Source organism: Saccopteryx bilineata, chromosome 4 (assembly GCF_036850765.1).
Source record: "Saccopteryx bilineata isolate mSacBil1 chromosome 4, mSacBil1_pri_phased_curated, whole genome shotgun sequence".
Taxonomy (NCBI): Eukaryota; Metazoa; Chordata; class Mammalia; order Chiroptera; family Emballonuridae; genus Saccopteryx; species Saccopteryx bilineata.
The window spans coordinates 151854367-151872411 of record NC_089493.1 but is presented as its reverse complement, the minus strand read 5'-3'; the positions used below and the strand labels follow the sequence as shown (position 1 = coordinate 151872411).

General features: G+C 43.9%; 1 pseudogene; it reads left to right on the top strand.

Annotated features, from left to right (window-relative positions):
- The first annotated feature begins 9125 nt into the window (after positions 1–9125).
- LOC136335566 (rho GTPase-activating protein 20 pseudogene) lies at positions 9126–13911 on the top strand (annotated as a pseudogene).
- The last annotated feature ends 4134 nt before the right edge of the window (positions 13912–18045 follow it).

Below are 18045 nucleotides of genomic sequence, written 5' to 3'. Positions count from 1 at the left end.
TCTGGTAAAGATGGCAGTATCAGTAAACACCATACTTGCATCCTCCTACAATCATTTCAAAATTAAAACTAAAATACAGAACAAGCATCACTGAGGACCACCTGAATTCCAGCTGAACAGAGAAGTCCTACAACTAAGGATGTAAAGAAGAAACCACACTGATTGTGGTAGCAGCAGTGCCAAGGAAAGGTGAATCCCACACTCACATATGGCAGCTAAGAATCAGGAGGGATATCTCTGTTCAGGAGGTAACCCCCTGAGGAATGAGGGGTCCCAGACACACACCAGGCACCCCCAGCCCAGTGTTCTAGTGCCAGGAAGAGAAGTCCTTATAACGTTTGGCTGTAAAAGACAGTGTGGATTGTGTCTGAGTGAGACAGAGGGCTGCTGGAGTCCCAGGTATTTCTCTTAAAGGGCCTGCATGGACTTCCTTGGACTCACTTGCTCTAGGTTCAGGCGCTAGGGCACTACCTTGAAAGACTGTAGGGACATATAGGGAGGAACTGAATGATCAGGCATCAGAGTTAGAGGGACAGCTTTCTTCGAGACAGAAGTGTTGGGAGAGGCCATTTATTTTTGGCTGAACCCTTTTCCTACAGAGATGGCATGTAAGAGCTATATCTGAATCTCCACCCAACTGGCCAGTACAAACAACCTGACCTGACTCAGGCTATAGACTTCCCTAATATCTCTCAAAAAAATAGCATCTGGCCTCTTCATAATCCAGGCCCAGGACTCCAGGCACCCAGCCTCAATTTTACAGATTAGCCCCTCCTAACACCTCCAAGCACAGCACAAGTAGCAGGAATCTGCAAATCATTCTGCAGCTCATGCCCAGTGGCCCTTAGCAGAGCATGGTGGCAGTAAACCTTGGCCTGCACCTCCCAGGAGGCCCCAGAGCACCTGGTTGACACCTTCAGATGACCATGTAACAACCTTCCCAAGTGCCAAACTCAAGGAGTCAGCTCAGCAGGCACAAGTGCCCCACTGATATAAATTCTGACCTGTGGGGTCAATCCCTGTACAGCCATATCTTCTCTCTCACCTAAAAAACAAACAAACAAAAAAAAACTTATTTAAAAAAACGTATTAGGTACCCACATTATGCTGGCCATTAAGGACACAAATGTGCCCTCATGAAGCCCACAGACAGGCATGCAATACTGTAAACAAAGTATGGGAGAAAATATGGTGCTATGGAAGTAGGTAAGAGGCATTCCAAACTTGTTTTTGAGTTCAAAAGTGGGATGATCAAGGAAATCTTGTCCTCGGGTTATGTCACAGTTCCATTCATATGACAGTGATGTAACCCAAATTTTGGTGTAAATTGAAACACATCCTCGCTTAAATAGCTTACCCATTCTAACGCAGTTGTAAAATCATAATCTAGAACATAAAAACAAATACTCCATATTATTGTGTGTTCTTCTGCCACACAACCAAATTAGTTTGCCCATATAGTCCATAAGTACAATGCTAATGGAGTACTTACATTTCAATTTTTAATTTTTTATGAGAGTGAACATCATAAACTTGAAACATCTTATGTTGAGACTGTCATAACCTGAGGATCCCTGTAATGAGAAGGGAAGTAATGGCTCACATTTATTGAGTGTTTCCAGTGCTCACTCAGCTATTACCAGCATTTTACAAAACCTGTTATTTCACACAATATGTTGATAAAGAAGTTTTCATTTTACCTTGATTTTACTAATATAGAATAGAAGCTGACATACAAAGTTTAATTTTTATGACATACCTAGTTATCAAGGTGCTGAGATCTGATATCTAACCAGAAAACTTAAGTAGTTAGAAGGTAATTTTGGGAAGAAAGAGGAGCAAAGGCTTCCAGGCAGAGAGAATTTCAAGTGCAAATGCCTGAAGACAGCAAAAAAAAGGAGAAAGTAAATATTTGTGGTGTAGCAGTGGCTAAGAGTGGGATTGGGGAAAAGAGTAGTGAACACACCGAGGGTGGCATAGCCCAGACCCTCCAGAACTGAGTAAACTGGGTAAAGACATTCTCATGTTTCATTGTGAGGGCCATGAGAAAGCAGTGAAGGATTTACAGGCTTGCCAGAGCTACTTGTAGTGCAGAAGAAACACTTTGGCTGGAATGTAGAGGAAAAGTTAGACAAATGGAGCCTGGGTCTAAGGAGAACTATTAGGATTTTATGGTGTCAATTTTGGGGACAACTGATGATGTGCTGGACTGAGGTAGCAGCAGAAGGGATGAGACAAGAGGATGGGGTAGCAGACAACTCTCTTAGGTAGTTGAATCAACAGCAGGTGGTGATTAATTGAATGAGGAAGTTGAATGAGAAAGTTGTCAAAAAATATCTCACAGGTTTCTGGTCCAAGAAATCAGGTGGGTAGAATTTTATTTTTTATTTTTTTGGAAAAAGTAATGACAGAGAAAGGACAGATTAAACACAAATATATTGAGTTTAGTTACCTAATTCACAAGTATCTATGCAACACCCAAAGCTGGTTTAAAATGGAGATTTCAGCTATCTGTCCCTCTCTCTGACTCTCTCTCTGTCTCTGTTAAAAAAAAAAAAGGAAGCCTCACCAGGTGACAGAACAGTTGATAGAGCATCAGATTGGGATGCAGAAGAACCATGTTCGAAATCCTGAGGTTGCCAGCTTGAGTTTGGGCTCCTTTGGATTGAGCACAGGCTCACCAGCTTGAGCACAGCATCACTGGCTTGAGCATGGGATCATAGACATGACCCCTGGTGCTGGCTTGAAGCCAAAGGTCTCTAGCTTGGGCTCAAGGTCACTGGCTTGAGCAAGGGGTCACGTGCTTTGCTATATCCCCCAGGTCAAGGCACATATGAGGAAACAATCAATGAACAACTAAGGTGCCACAATGCAGAATTAATGCTTCTCATCTCTCTCCCTTCCTGTCTGTCTATCCCTACCTGTCCTGCTCTCTGACTCTCGGACTGTGTCAAAAATAAATTAAAAAAAAAATAAAATGGGGATTTTAGAAGTGAATTTGTCCAAAGGGTTCAAATTCTTCATATAAAGTCAGTGTGAACAATAGATCATTCCTCTAATGAGAAAAATTACATGTATTGCATTATTGTAGAGACTTTCCTCACATTATCATGGCTGTATAGTCTAGAAATTTTGAAACTTGTTGAAGAAAAAGTTTTAAAAAAGTGCAGGTTAAAAGCTATATTTGGTAACCTGTGCCTGATTCCAGTGTGAAGTAGAACAGATGCCCTGATATCAGTGGGGAAAATGGAAGCATCCGATCAAGCAGTGGACTATGTATGTACTAGCTGAATCCCTGTCATATCTGTGTTAGTTTGCTAGGACTGCAGTAACAAAGTACCACAGACTGGGTGGCTTAAATGATAGTAACTTATTTCCTCACAGTCCAGTAGGCTGGAAATCCAAGATTAAGTTGTTGGCAGTGTTGTTTCTTCTGAGGGTCACGAGGAAAGGATCTTCTAAGGCCAGTGGTCGAGGCCAGGCAGCTCCACATTGGATTCAGGCAGATGATAAACTGCGAAGCCAGAAAGCAGTGGGCCATTACTGATTAATTCTCCCAACAGTAGTTAAGCAAACAGGAAGGGGAAAACTTTTTCTCATGAAACAAACACAAAATGACCCCTCACAGTGGCAAGCAGGCAATCCACAATCTGCCTCCGCCTCCACCTCCACCCTGAGCACAAGCACCCATAGCTTTATATCAGGGGTCCCCAAACTACGGCCCACGGGCCACATGCGGCCCCCGAGGCCATTTTTTCGGCTCCCTCCGCACTTCCAGAAGGGGCACCTCTTTCATTGGTGGTCAGTGAGAGGAGCACAGTTCCCATTGAAATACTGGTCAGTTTGTTGATTTAAATTTACTTGCTCTTTATTTTAAATATTGTATTTGTTCCCGTTTTGTTCTTTTACTTTAAAATAAGATATGTGCAGTATGCATAGGGATTTGTTCATAGTTTTTTTATTTTTTTTTTATTTTTTTTTATTTTTTGCATTTTTCTGAAGCTGGAAACAGGGAGAGACAGTCAGACAGACTCCCGCATGCGCCCGACCGGGATCCACCCGGCACACCCACCAGGGGGCGACACTCTGCCCACCAGGGGGCGATGCTCTGCCCATCCTGGGCGTCGCCATGTTGCGACCCTCCTGGGTGTCGCCATGTTGCGACCAGAGCCACTCTAGCGCCTGGGGCAGAGGCCACAGAGCCATCCCCAGCGCCCGGGCCATCTTTGCTCCAATGGAGCCTTGGCTGCGGGAGGGGAAGAGAGAGACAGAGAGGAAGGCGCGGCGGAGGGGTGGAGAAGCAAATGGGCGCTTCTCCTATGTGCCCTGGCCGGGAATCGAACCCGGGTCCTCCGCACGCTAGGCCGACGCTCTACCGCTGAGCCAACCGGCCAGGGCCCATAGTTTTTTTTTATATAATCCGGCCCTCCAACAGTCTGAGGGACAGCGAACTGGCCCCCTGTGTAAAAAGTTTGGGGACCCCTGGCTTTATATAGACCAGAGGTCCCCAAACTATGGCCCCGCGGGCCACATGCGGCCCCTTGAGGCCATTTATCCAGCCCCCGCCGCACTTCCAGAAGGGGCACCTCTTTCATTGGTGGTCAGTGAGAGGAGCACAGTTCCCATTGAAATACTGGTCAGTTTGTTGATTTAAATTTACTTGTTCTTTATTTTAAATATTGTATTTGTTCCCATTTTGTTTTTCTACTTTAAAATAAGATATGTGCAGTGTACATAGGGATTTGTTCATAGTTTTTTTATAGTCTGGCCCTCCAACGGTCTGAGGGACAGTGAACTGGCCCCCTGTGTAAAAAGTTTGGGGACCCCTGATATAGACTATACACATGTGGTGCTGCCACGTGCTCATGCACTAATTAGGCAAAATGCTTGTAGCCGGCAAACCAGTGAGCAAGCCTAACACAGCTGTTTTCCCAACATTCCACTCCTTTATGGTTGCTCACTTCACAATGTATGTGACAGGTATCTCCTGTGGTGATCCCTGTGCAAGGAGTGAGGTACACTACATAAACAGAGTCTACAGCAACAGTACAAGTGATACAATAATTACAAAGGTGCCCTTCACATCTCCCTGGGCACTCTGCCCAAGAAGTTAACTGGAGACCCACCTCTAGGTCCGTATCGCACAGTAGGTGGGAGGGCCTGTACAGCCCAGGGCTATGTCCATTAAAACCACAAAATGTCCTTTGTGCACCTCTGCAACTGGATGGGAATGGCTTTCTAGTGCAGGAGGGCCTCCACAGGTGCCACCCCCCCCACAGGGTCCCTTATAGTACTGTTGACAAGCAGTGTGTCCATCCAGCAAGGGAGCTGGTGGCCCCCTCTGGTCACAGTCCAAGAGTCCATTATACTACTCAATGATCAGTCCATGCTAGACAGCTTAGCTGTCTGTACAAATCACCAAGATAAATTCCATTACAGACAACTAGCCACACAGGTCTTTATTAACAGACCTCAGCACCTTTCCATAACACTCTGTTCATTGCCACAAGCCCCATCCAAACCCTTCAGAAGTCCAAGCTTACAGGGCCTGGTGGAGTCAAACACATTCAAGGCCTGTGCCACCTTGACAATTTTCTGCTGTTGTTGCTGCTGCAAAGAAGCATCTATTATCTTCTAATGCCAACACCTGCTGCACATTAGAAGGGGACCAGTGAATTGTCAATTTCACATGGTTCTCTAGTTCCCTTCTCATCCCTGTTGGATGGTCCCTTGGCCTTCCCCCTACTCAAACTGGGATAACAGGTCTTGGGAATCTTCCTCTCCCTCGGCTGTCTCCATCAAGTAATCCTGCAACTGTGCAACCTGAACACGAGCCATTTTCTTAGCTGCTGGGGCCACCTGCTTTCCCTGCTTTATCAGTGGCTACAATCTTTGTTGAAGTTCTGGCTGCCACCAAAGCTCTAACAGGATTTTATTAGACGGCCATCCAATTTCTCTCTATCTACTCTAGCCACAATCAAATCTACCCACATCTGTGTTCGGGTAACCTTTACAGACCCATTTCTCTTATTAGTCAAGGGTCAGCATGGACAGCAGCCCTCACAGCTTTATGATTGTCTACTGCCTCCAGCTCCCCAAAATCTGCTACCATCTGTGTAACCACATTGATAGGGCCCTACCTAGGGGCACAAGATAGCCACTAGTGACCCAAAAAGGGTTGATGGAGCACTATAGAGAATAAAGTCCTTCATCCCTGCTGTAAATCCTTCTTCATCTGGACCATGGGATCTAGGGGTTAAAAGTAGCATTCTTCATACCTAGTTTCCGAAGGACCTGAGGCAGTTCACTATAGAACTGCCTCTGACTCACTGCTCCTGGCAAATCTTCAGCATTCTGTTAGACTGTACAAATGGTGGCCATGATACATTCTAATAGGGTATGATTTCCTGGATTGTCATGGCAATTCTGAAGATGGTGCCTCAAGGCGGAGTGCATGGTAATGGCAGCCAATTTCTCCATTTCTGTTCTGGAGAGCATGATATCATCCACCTCTATGTCCCACAACTGCAGCAACCAGGCTGCCAGTGGCTTAGTGGGTTTCCACCTGAATTTTGCCTCCAACTCCATCAGCTCTGCCTGGGTGTAGGGCTGAACCACAGAGTGCTCCACTAACTGCAGAGGGGGTTGTGCCTGGCTCTGAGGTGCTCTTGACTGCTAGGTTTTTACCATCTGGGCTACCACCAGCCAGGCTCTGAGTGTGTGGGTGGCAGTTTCAGCCCAAACCTCCTCCTCAGAAGAGGAGTTAGAAATGTCTGCTCCAGCAGACTCAGAGCCACTCTGCCAGCATGGATGCTGCTCCTTCTTTGGAAAAGACTTTGGCTCTTGCAGCTACTGGCTCTTGACCTGAAGCTGAGATTCAAGCTCTTTAATCCTTAGTTGTTTCTCCAACAAGTGTCATTGCCAATATTCAGCTTCCAGAGCAAACTAGAGCCTATGAAACTGAAATTCCTTCTCCAGAGATTATTCCAGTTCCAGGCACCACTGGTGCTTATCCTGCATCTTACACTGTAGCTCTCGAATCTGATTGGCCTCCTTCTCTAGCGCTTATTTCAGTTCATGTCATCACTGGTTCTCACACTGTAGCTTGACCTGCAGTTCTAGGATCTGTGGCTCCTTCCCCAGTGACTGTTCCAGCTCATGCTCCTGTTGATACTTGGTCTGCAGCTCATCCTAGAGATTTTGACCCCAGGCAGCCTCTTGCACAGAGCTCTCAGTTTATTCTCACAGGGCTGTATAAAACACTTAGCTCATGGTCTCCAAAAGGACAGCCACAGGGAACCATACACTGGAGAACAATGACCAGTCCTCTTCCCCACCTTTCAAGGGTGTTGGCAGCTCTACACTGACCTAATAAAAATTCTGCTAACTACACCAGATGTAATGCTGGTGGTTGAGGCCAGGCAGGTCCACACTGGATTTGGACAGATAGTAGAGAAACTGTGGAGCCTAAAAGCATTGGGCCATTCCCATTTAATAAAGTCTCACAACAGAGTATGAGCAAATAGGCAGGGGAAAACCACTTCTCAGGCAAATGAACAGCAAAATGGCCCCTCACAGTGGCAGGTGGGTAGGCAATCTACAATCTGCAATCTGCAATCTCCCATTCCACTATCCACCCTGAGCGCAAACACCCGTAGTCTTACATAGACTATCCATATGTGACACTGCCACATGCTCACTCACTAATTAGGCAAAGTGCTTGCAGCTGGTAAATCAGCAAGCAAGCCTAATACAACTGTTTTCCCAACACTGTAAAGCCTGTGCATTGCTATTGCTATTACCATAACTCCCATCTTTATACCACATTAAATCTAGATTGCTGAATCATAATTTCAAGTTGCTAGTCTCACAGCTACTTCATCTGTCCTCTCTGACTTATCTTTCACCATCCCTCTTCCTACATTGTGCAAGCCAAGCCATCTCCTTTTTGTTGGAGAAAGTTCCAGGACTCACTACTACTATGGGCCTTTGCTTACTGCCATTCTGGCTTTATTTTCTAAATGTGACCCAGGCCCCAGCTTAAAATCTCACCTCCTTCTAGTAAAGTCTGCCTTAATTACACTGTCTATTACTGATCTCTGAATTTCTACAGCACTGAACTCTGATCTAAGCTCTTTTGCATTTATTCTAAACTGTATGTCTTTGATGTGGCAGACATTGTGCTTGGCATAAACTGTGACTTTTCCCAGTACAGTTTTGGGTGCCTGTTAGTTGGTGGGTGGAGACATGTAAGTCTTCTCTCCCATTCTACAGTAAACCCCTTACAGCCTGAGTGTAACCAGTTGGGTTCTGACATCACACAGGTTGTGTTCAAATCCTAGTTATCCTTATACACAGCTGTTTGATCCTGGGCATTTTCCCTAACTTTTATAAAACTCTATTTTCTCATCTATAAAATGCAGATAAAAGTAGTATACTTCACTGTGGTGTCATGGAAAAAAAAAGAAAATTTATGTAAAGCTCTTAAAATATTCTCTGGCACATAAATTCTCAATAACCATGGTCCATTTTTATTTTTTATAACTATCTTCACCACTTTTCTTTACCTTTCATAATGTCTGATATAAAGTGAACATACATCTTTGTTGGATAAAGAGTTTAAAGGAGTATTATCAGAACTGAGCACTCAATTGACAGGAATCAGAAATAATTTTGGAGATGAAGATAGCCACCTCCTGCTGCCTGTACCTGAGCCTGGCTCCTGACTGAGCCTGTGGACACCTTGGCCTTGCATGTCTTCTGCCTTTTAGCCATGGTCCTGAATTTATGACTGCCCTGGCCTCCTTTTGGGCTGGATTTTCTTGAAAGTTTTTTCATAGAAGTGAGGCCCACCCAGCAAGAGACTCTATGGGGCAGTCTGAGTGTTCCTCTTCACTGACAAGTGTGTCTCCTTTAAGGAAGCCCTGGCACCAAGAAGCTGAGGACACTGAGGCAAGCCTCACAATGCCACTGGAGCCACTGCCCCAGTAGCAGATGCTCATACCATGTGTGCTCTCACTGTCTGCCACCAGGGCAGCTCCAAGCCTATCAGCTGGTGGGTTTGGGGGAAGAGGGATTTAACCCTGGAAGCTTCTCACCTCCCCCTGCCTTAGTTCTAGTTCTATATGTCCAAATTTACCTGTCCTGAAGACCAGGTCCATGACACCTGTCTCCTAGATCACTTCCACAGCCTTCGCCTTCTCCAGGATGTCCCTGGTACTTTGCAGTACTCATCATACTTGTGTCTGAGAGAACCCAGCAGCCTCTGTCTTAATCTCCCTCCACTGAAAGGTAGGCAGGCAGTTCCACTACCCAGCAGTGGAAGGGTGCAGAATTGGGATACCATCTTTCCCCATCCTTCCAGGTGCTGGGTCACTGAGTTTTCACAAAGATCACTGGGTTCACACTGTCTCTTGACCAAGAGGTCAGCTCCCAGGTCATTAGGGCTAGCAGTGTCTAGTGGGGCTCAGCAATGCACAATAAAGAAAATAAAAGCACTAGCAGGATGGAAGATTAGCATTCCATCTCTTTCCCTGGATAGAGGCCAAAAAGGATGGCCTTGTACCAAGGAAAGTCCTTTGCTAGTATTGACACTTGTGCATTTCTGTCATCATTCATGTCCTCCAGTAGCGCTCTGCTATTTGATAGTTAGTTAGAATTCAAAAGAGGCCTACAGAGGCAAGAGCAATGTTTTTTCCTATTCAGTGATCTGCTTATTGTGGCCAAAATTAAACATAACAACCAGTTTAAGATAAAAAATAAAATAAAATTAAGTGAGATGTGGAAAGTGAACTGTGTGGATAAAGTGGGAGAAAGAAATACTAATGCCATGAGGTCCTTTGTCCTGGGCTGGCCCATGGTGAACTTTGTGGCCACTTTCAGTTCCCCAGAAAAGAGGGACCAATAGCTCTCTACCCTCCAGAGACACATCTGTCTTGAGAAGAAGGACTATCCAAAGAGCATTTCCCTCAAAATCTTCACCAAGGACATTAGGAATTGTGCCTATGATAAAAATATAACAATAAGGAATTCAGATACAATGAATGAAGTTATCAACCTGTCCCTAGTAATGCTAGGGATAACTGGGTCAGTTCTGGCCAAGAAGTGGAACCATACCCACTTGTTGGGCATAAATATTCCTATGGAATTAAAATAAGCCATCTTTGAGACACTGCTCTGCTGACACAAGGCTCAGAGAACTCCACCAGCCCTTCCAGCCTCTGAGACCCCTTCCTCATAGAACAGCTGCCCTGGCAGACACAGTGCCAGTTCACCCTGCAGCCCTGCCACCTGACTGTAGTCTGGCAGGTGAATGATTTGGGTCGGAAGACATTTAATAGAAGATCTATCACAAAGTGGACCTTTTGGCGGTGTTCTAGCACTCACCTGGATAACTTTCTCATGTCACCAACCTCTCCTGTGCCAGTGCAGCTCTTCGGAGTGTCCCTGCAAACTATTTGTGAAAATGACAATCTGCCCAAACTTGTCTCAGATATGCTTTGTGTTCTTCATCAGAAAGGACCCCCACAAAGGGCATGTTCAGACAGATAGCCAATGCAAAATCTTGGAGAGAGCTGAGAGAAAAACTGAGTTCTGGTGTTAGAGTACACCTAGACTGTGAATCTATTTCTGTGATAGCATCTGTTTTAAAGAACTTTCTACGAAATATTCCTAGAAGTATTTTGTCATCGGATATTTATGTTCACTGGGTATGTGTAATGGATTAGGGAATGATGCAGAGAAAACAAATACAATTCAAAGCTGTTAGTTCAGCTTCCAAGAGCCAATGTGGTTCTCCCAAAGTAACTTTTTGGGGTATTATACAACATTGAGCAACATTTCTCATCCAATTAGATGACTGCATTTAATGTAGCAGTGTATGGCTCCAAGCATTCTTTGGCCTCCTACTTCCTCTAGCCCAGAACTAGAAAACAAATTTATTAAAAAAAAAAGGTTACTTTGCTTATACAACTTCTGATTGCAAAATGCTGTAGAATATTTGGCAAAGAAATCACTTTCCTCTTTGGAGAGGTTTCAATGAGGTGTGACAACTGAGAGAACGTCTCTCTAACTCTTGCTTACAGATGACTGACTTCTCTTATGACAACTTGGGAAATGAGCCAAATGAGGATGTTGATGCTCCATATGATGATCTGGTAAGAACCCTGGGTCAAGGGAGTGGAAGTATAGAGTCTGTTTTACCCTTAGTGACAATGACCTCAACCAGACTAAGGTGGAAAGTCTTTAACCTCAAGTGACTGTGAGTTAGACCATTCTAAATATGAAGACATTCAAATGCAGCAGCCTCTGGAATCCAAGGCGGTGACCATTACATCTGTGTACAGATAGGCCACACTGCAGGACCATGCCAATGCCCCATCTTGCATTTGCATGCCCAGCTGTGTGTCCACAGCTGCAGCAGATGCTCCAGAAAGCCCAAGGAGACACCAGCACTGTTCCAAGCCCAACACTGACCACCGAGGTTTAGAGCTGTCTTGCCTCAGGCAGTTTTTCTAGAAAAAGCTGCACAAGTCTAGCTGTGATACAATTTCCTCAAAAGAGTATGACAACCTTCTGAAGTAGAATGAACCCCACCAGGGGGAGGGATAATTTGTCCATTTTTATTTGAGGGGGGAAGATAGAGAGAACAGGGGGAGGAGCAGGAAGCATCAACTCCCATATGTGCCTTGACCAGGCAAGCCCAGGGTTTTGAACCGGCAACCTCAGCATTCTAGGTCAACGCTTTATCCACTGCACCACCACAGGTCAGCGGAGGGATAATTTAACCAGACTTTAGTGACAGGCACTGATAGCAAGGATAATGTCAATAATAAAAATGCTAAGAAGAAAAGCTTTTCTGGCTGTGAAGAAAATCATGTGAAGTTTCTTTCTAAATCCAAGCCAGTGGTGATTTCTGTGGGATCTTGTGGTCACAGGTCCTCCCATGATCATCCCAGGAACCAGCCCTTTAATTCAGATGCATCTAGACACCCCTGCCACACATAGCAAATGCCCTCAAGTGTTCAAAAGTGAGCAAGGAGCAGGACTGCTAAAAGCCCAAGATGGATGACCAGCCCTACAGACTGAGCTATCTCAGGAAGATATTTTCAAAGAAACAAAATAAAAATAGCTACAGAGCCAGTCACTTGCATGGGGAAGAGGATTCTCTCAAACAGCGTAAGCCTTTGCAAATAAAAGAGCAAAGACCCATTAATTAGAGTTTGGTTATGGGGACCAAGGTAGGCAAGAACAGTGCCACAAACCAAAACACGAAGGAGTTTTTACCCTCAAGATAGAATATTTGCTTGTCTTCCCTTGGCCCCTCCCCATCTAGCTCATCTCTGAGTTCTGAAGAGCATGCTTTTTCTCAGACTGTTGAGTACTCTGGGTTTACACCCACTGAACCTTCCTCTCCCCGAATCTGCACTTTTCAGGCTCCAAGAAAGTGGGAAGAACTACTTTCTGATTTTTTTCAGTTCCAGTCTCATGTCTGTAGAGCCTGGTACCTCCTCTGGGCAGAGCAGCAACTACTGGATTATACAAGAAGGGGCACCATAGAATATCATTCACAGATATGTTCTGTAAACTTTCACCCCAGCAAAGGGTTGAGAAATAGCTTGGCTATTTTGAGAAACTGTTTTTTCCCCTCATAAAGAAAGCAAGGGCATCCATATCAATGGAAAAGAAAACAGCATCTCTGAAAGAAACCATAGAGCCACCTCCCCATGTTTCTGGTGTCACAGAAGCCAACTCACTGCAAGGGAAACAGAAAAGCATGCCCCAAAGGCAACTGCAAGGCTTGAAGTTGTATAGACAGCCCAGTTACAGGCTGCTGAGCACACAGTCCAGGTATAGGCTATGGAATGAGTGAGAGCTGTGCTGGCAGCCCTGCTGATGGCAACAGAAGTACACAAAGCTGTACAGACAGCCCAGGTGGAGGCTACAGAAGAACTTGGAGTTGTGCAGGCAGCCCTATCAGAGGCACAGGGAGGACTTGGGATTGTATATACAGCCCTGTTAGAGGCAACAGAAAAGCTTGGAGCTATGCGGACAACCCTGTCCTTGGCAAAGGAAAGACTTGGATCTGTGAAGACAGCCCAGTGCAATGTAAGGAAGCACCTGGAGTTGTGAAGGCGGCCCAGTTTGAATCAAATAAAGGACTTGGAGCTCAGATTACAGCAATGAAAGGTCTCAGAGCTGTGCAGACTGCCCAGAGTGTGGCAAAGAATAAACCTGGAGATGTGCAGACCTCCCAGTTAAAGGCAACTGAAGGACTTGTAGCTATAGAAACAGCCCTGTTGGTGGCAAAAGAACTTGGTGCTATGCAGACAGCCCAGTTTGGACCAACAGAACTAGCAGCTGTGCACATAGTCCCTTTTATAGCAACAAAAGCACTTGAAGCTGTGCAAACTGCCCTGTTGGAGGCAATGGAGGGACTTGTAGCTGTCCAGATAGCCCAGGTCAAGGGAACCAGGTGCCTTGGAGCTTTGCAGACAATGCTGCTTGCGACAGCAAATGGTGTTGGTGCTGTGCAAATGCAAATTCCATTCTGCTGCAATGGAAGGACTCAGCTTTGAAGACAGCCCAGTTTGCTGCCACAGAGGGCCTTGGGGCTCTTCAGACAGCCCATTTGGAGTGGGCAGAGAAGTTTTAGCTCTGCAGACAGACCTGTTGGAGATAACAGATGATTCAGGAGCTGTGCACATAGCCCAGTTTGCAGCAAAGGAAGAACTTGGAACTGCACAGACAGTCCATTTGTAGTCAAAGGAAGGGCTTGGAATTGTATGGACTGCCCAACAGTATAGTTCTTATTCCAGGAAAGACTCAAAGAAACATGGTAGTTCTCTACTCAGCCTTTTGGAAGACAGACGAGCTTTGTATGAAATCTCACCAGGAAAGGGACAAATATAGGCAGTGATTTCCTGGTCCCCTGCCTTGTGCGAGATCCTCCCCAGTTCTTTGGTTGTGGATGATGTGTTCAATCCAGATTCAGGGCCCACAGTACTTAGTGATGTTGGGGGCAAACATGCAACCAAGCACTTTAAATCACCAGAATCTGATGTCTACAAGAGTAGAAACTGGGCTAATAATGATATCATGACCCTTTTGTATAAAATATTTAAGATAGGGAGCATGAAGGTAAACACTGCTAATACTTAAGACAACAAAGTAATTCTCTTCATTGAGACCATTTGGAAAAACTTTTTGGTGTCTGGGAGGCTTTTCCTTTTCAGATCATGGGCTTGGTCCCATCTTGCAATGTTAGAGATATTCTCAGAGAGTTAGAGAAAGCAACTTTCTGTGGAGAAAGCATGCATTTAATGAGATTAGTCTCCCGAGAAAGCCAGGGTGTTGTGAGTAAATAATGGGGCAGTGGGGAGAGGGCAAGGTTGCAGAGAAACTGTCCATAGTCCATGGAATGCTTGTAATAAACAGCAAGTAAAATGCCACTAATCAAAGCAATGAAAAGAAAAGCATGCCCAGTAATGAAGGGAATCTTGTGAGATGTTTCCCTGAATCCACACCAGTGGTCATTTCTTATAGCCACATACCCTCACAGGATCATTGCCAAAGATAGCCCATTGATGTCACTAGACCGCAAAAACTAGAGTGATTCAAGAACCATGAGTGTCACAATACTGGTTTTGTGTTGTCGTGTTGATTTGTGTCTCTATTGGTGCTGCATTGCTCTGTAAAGGCTCCAGAAAATAAAGCTGTGAAGAGAGAGAAAGAAATAGTTGCTCATCTGTGTCCTTTCAAAGGTGACCTAAAAGCATCCATTACCTGAGTGTGGAGAAAAACTGCGACTATATGACAGGAATGCTTTTGCCAACGTGTACGTGACCGGAGCATGGCTGCTCTGTGCTGAAATGTTCCTCAGCAGCCCTGCCTCTTAGGATAGTCAGTCAAAAAACATTACTGCTGAATTATCCTTTCTCTGATGATCATTTGGCAGCAGAGAAATTGAGAGAATGCCACTGTATAAAGATGTACAGAATAGAAGACCTAGCAAAATGGCTATCAGGCCTTTTTCTAAGTCACTAGATTACACAAGTTTGTCCCAAATGATTCATGGTTTACAGATAGTTTATACCCCATTGGTTTGTTTCTTCCCCATTGGCTTATTTCATATCCATGGACATTTCTCCCCTCTCTGGCCTTAGAGGTTATGCTGATATATCTCCTGGGCTATCCTCTTGGATTATCGGGCCTTGCCAGCCAGAGTGGGATACAGTCAGGAATGGATATGCATTTTCCCTTATTTTAATTTATAAGAAGTTGCTTCTTTTTTTTATAATTTTTTTTTTCAGAGACACAGAGAGAGAGTCAGAGCAAGGGATAGATACAGACAGACAGACAGGAATAGAGAGAGATGAGAAGCATCAATTATTAGTTTTTTGCTGTGACACCTTAGTTGTTCATTGATTGCTTTCTTATATGTGCCTTGACTGTGGGCCTTCAGCAGAATGAGTAACCCCTTGCTTGAGCCAGTGATCTTGGGTCCAAGCTGGTGAGCTTTTGCTCAAACCAGAAGAGCCCGTGCTCAAGCTGGTGACCTTGGGGTCTCGAACCTGGGTCCTCCACATCCCAGTCCGATGCTCTATCCACTGCACCACCACCTGGTCAGGCAAGAAGTTGCTTCTTATAAGTTAAACCTTATTGGTTCTATTTAGTCCACTATCAAATAGCCCTTTCTCCTATAAACTACCTTGTTTTAAATTATCTTTCTGAGCACCAGGAAACTTTCATGTCTAGTGTTCTTTCCCTGTTTTTCTTTTCAGTTATAGGGAGGAAAGTAATGTTTTCTGTAAGATATAAGAAGCTTTTATAGTATTAGTTATTGATGCTACCTGCCTTGAAAGTACATGACCCTGTTTGCTCTTAGCATTATAATTAGCTTTATGACTCTGGGTTCAAAGGATTCCTTTATGACACTCGCCATGTCTGTTACAGATGTCAAGTAGATATCAACTTGTAACTGACCACTCCCATATTCAAACTCCTCAGTGTCCAGATGCATCTTTTGTGTTGTATAAATGTGACAGGATTTCCCTTATCCTTAGGATAATACTGCTGTCAGAACTGCAAATTGTGAATGAAGTTCTTCTAGCTTGGAGTGCCTTTCGGGAAGAAATATCTTCTCTACTTAACAAAATATTAGTTCCAGCAATTTCTCTTTTTGTATTGATGAGTAGAAAATTACCTAGCCAATTTGAAGCACAGAAGAAAAGAGATGTTGAGATTCTTAAATAACCATCTTCACTCTGTGTTCTTTTAGGTACACTGTGATACTTAATGCTTGTTAATATTGCTGTAAAGCAGCAATTTCCAACATTTTTCATCTCTTGGCACACAAACTAATGACTAAAATTCTGTGGTACACCAAAAATAATTCTATGTTTTGTCTATCTGATGAGAAATAGGAATAATTTTGATTGGCTTACACAAAGAAAATAGTCATTACCTACCCTTTTTGTTCCAAAGTGACTTTTTTTTTTAATAAATTTTTATTAATGGTAATGGGATGACATTAATAAATCAGGGTACATATATTCAAAGAAAACATGTCTAGGTTATTTTGTCATCAAATTATGTTGCAAACCCCTCGCCCAAAGTCAGATTGTCCTCCGTCACCCTCTATCTAGTTCTCTGTGCCCCTCCACCTCCCCCTAACTCTCTCCCTCCTTCTCTCCCATGTCCTCCCTCCCCCCCCACCCTTGGTAACCACCACACTCTTGTCCATGTCTCTTAGTCTCATTTTTATATTCCACCAATGTATGGAATCATGTAGTTCTTGTTTTTTTCTGATTTGCTTATTTCACTCCTTATAATGTTATCAAGATCCCACCATTTTGCTGTAAATGATCTGATGTCATCATTTCTTATGGCTGAGTAGTATTCCATAGTGTATATGTGCCACATCTTCTTTATCCAGTCTTCTATTGAAGGGCTTTTTGGTTGTTTCCATGTCTTGGCCACTGTGAACAGTGCTGCAATGAACATGGGGCTACATGTGTCTTCACGTATCAATGTTTCTGAGGTTTTGGGGTATATACCCAGTAGAGGGATTGCTGGGTCATAAGGTAGTTCTATTTGCAGTTTTTTGAGGAACCACCATACTTTCCTCCATAATGGTTGTACTACTTTACATTCCCACCAACAGTGAATGAGGGTTCCTTTTTCTCCACAGCCTCTCCAACATTTGCTATTACCCGTCTTGTTGATAATAGCTAATCTAACAGGAGTGAGGTGGTATCTCATTGTAGTTTTGATTTGCATTTCTCTAATAACTAATGAAGCTGAGCATCTTTTCATATATCTGTTGGCCATTTGTATCTCTTCCTGGGAGAAGTGTCTGTTCATGTCCTCTTCCCATTTTTTTATTGGATTGTTTGTTTGTTTGTTGTTGAGTTTTATGAGTTCTTTGTAAATTTTGGATATTAGGCCCTATCTGAGCTGTCGTTTGAAAATATCAGTTCCCATATAGTTGGCTGTCTGTTTATTTTGATATCAGTTTCTCTTGCTGAGCAAAAACTTCTTAGTCTGATGTAGTCCCATTCATTTATCTTTGCCTTCACTTCTCTTGCCATTGGAGTCAAGTTCATAAAATGTTCTTTAAAACCCAGGTCCATGATTTTAGTACCTATGTCTTCTTCTATGTACTTTATTGTTTCAGGTCTTATATTTAGGTCTTTGATCCATTTTGAATTAATTTTAGTACACGGGGACAGGCTGTAGTCGAGTTTCATTCTTTTGCATGTGGCTTTCCAGTTTTCCCAACACCATTTGTTGAAGAGGCTTTCTTTTCTCCATTGTGTGTTGTTGGCCCCTTTATCAAAGATTATTTGACCATATATATGTGGTTTTATTTCTGGGCTTTCTATTCTGTTCCATTGGTCTGAGTGTCTATTTTTTTGCCAATACCATGCTGTTTTGATTATCGTGGCCCTATAATATAGTTTAAAGTCAGGTATTGTAATGCCCCCAGCTTCATTCTTTTTCCTTAGGATTGTTTTGGCTATTCGGGGTTTTTTATAGTTCCAT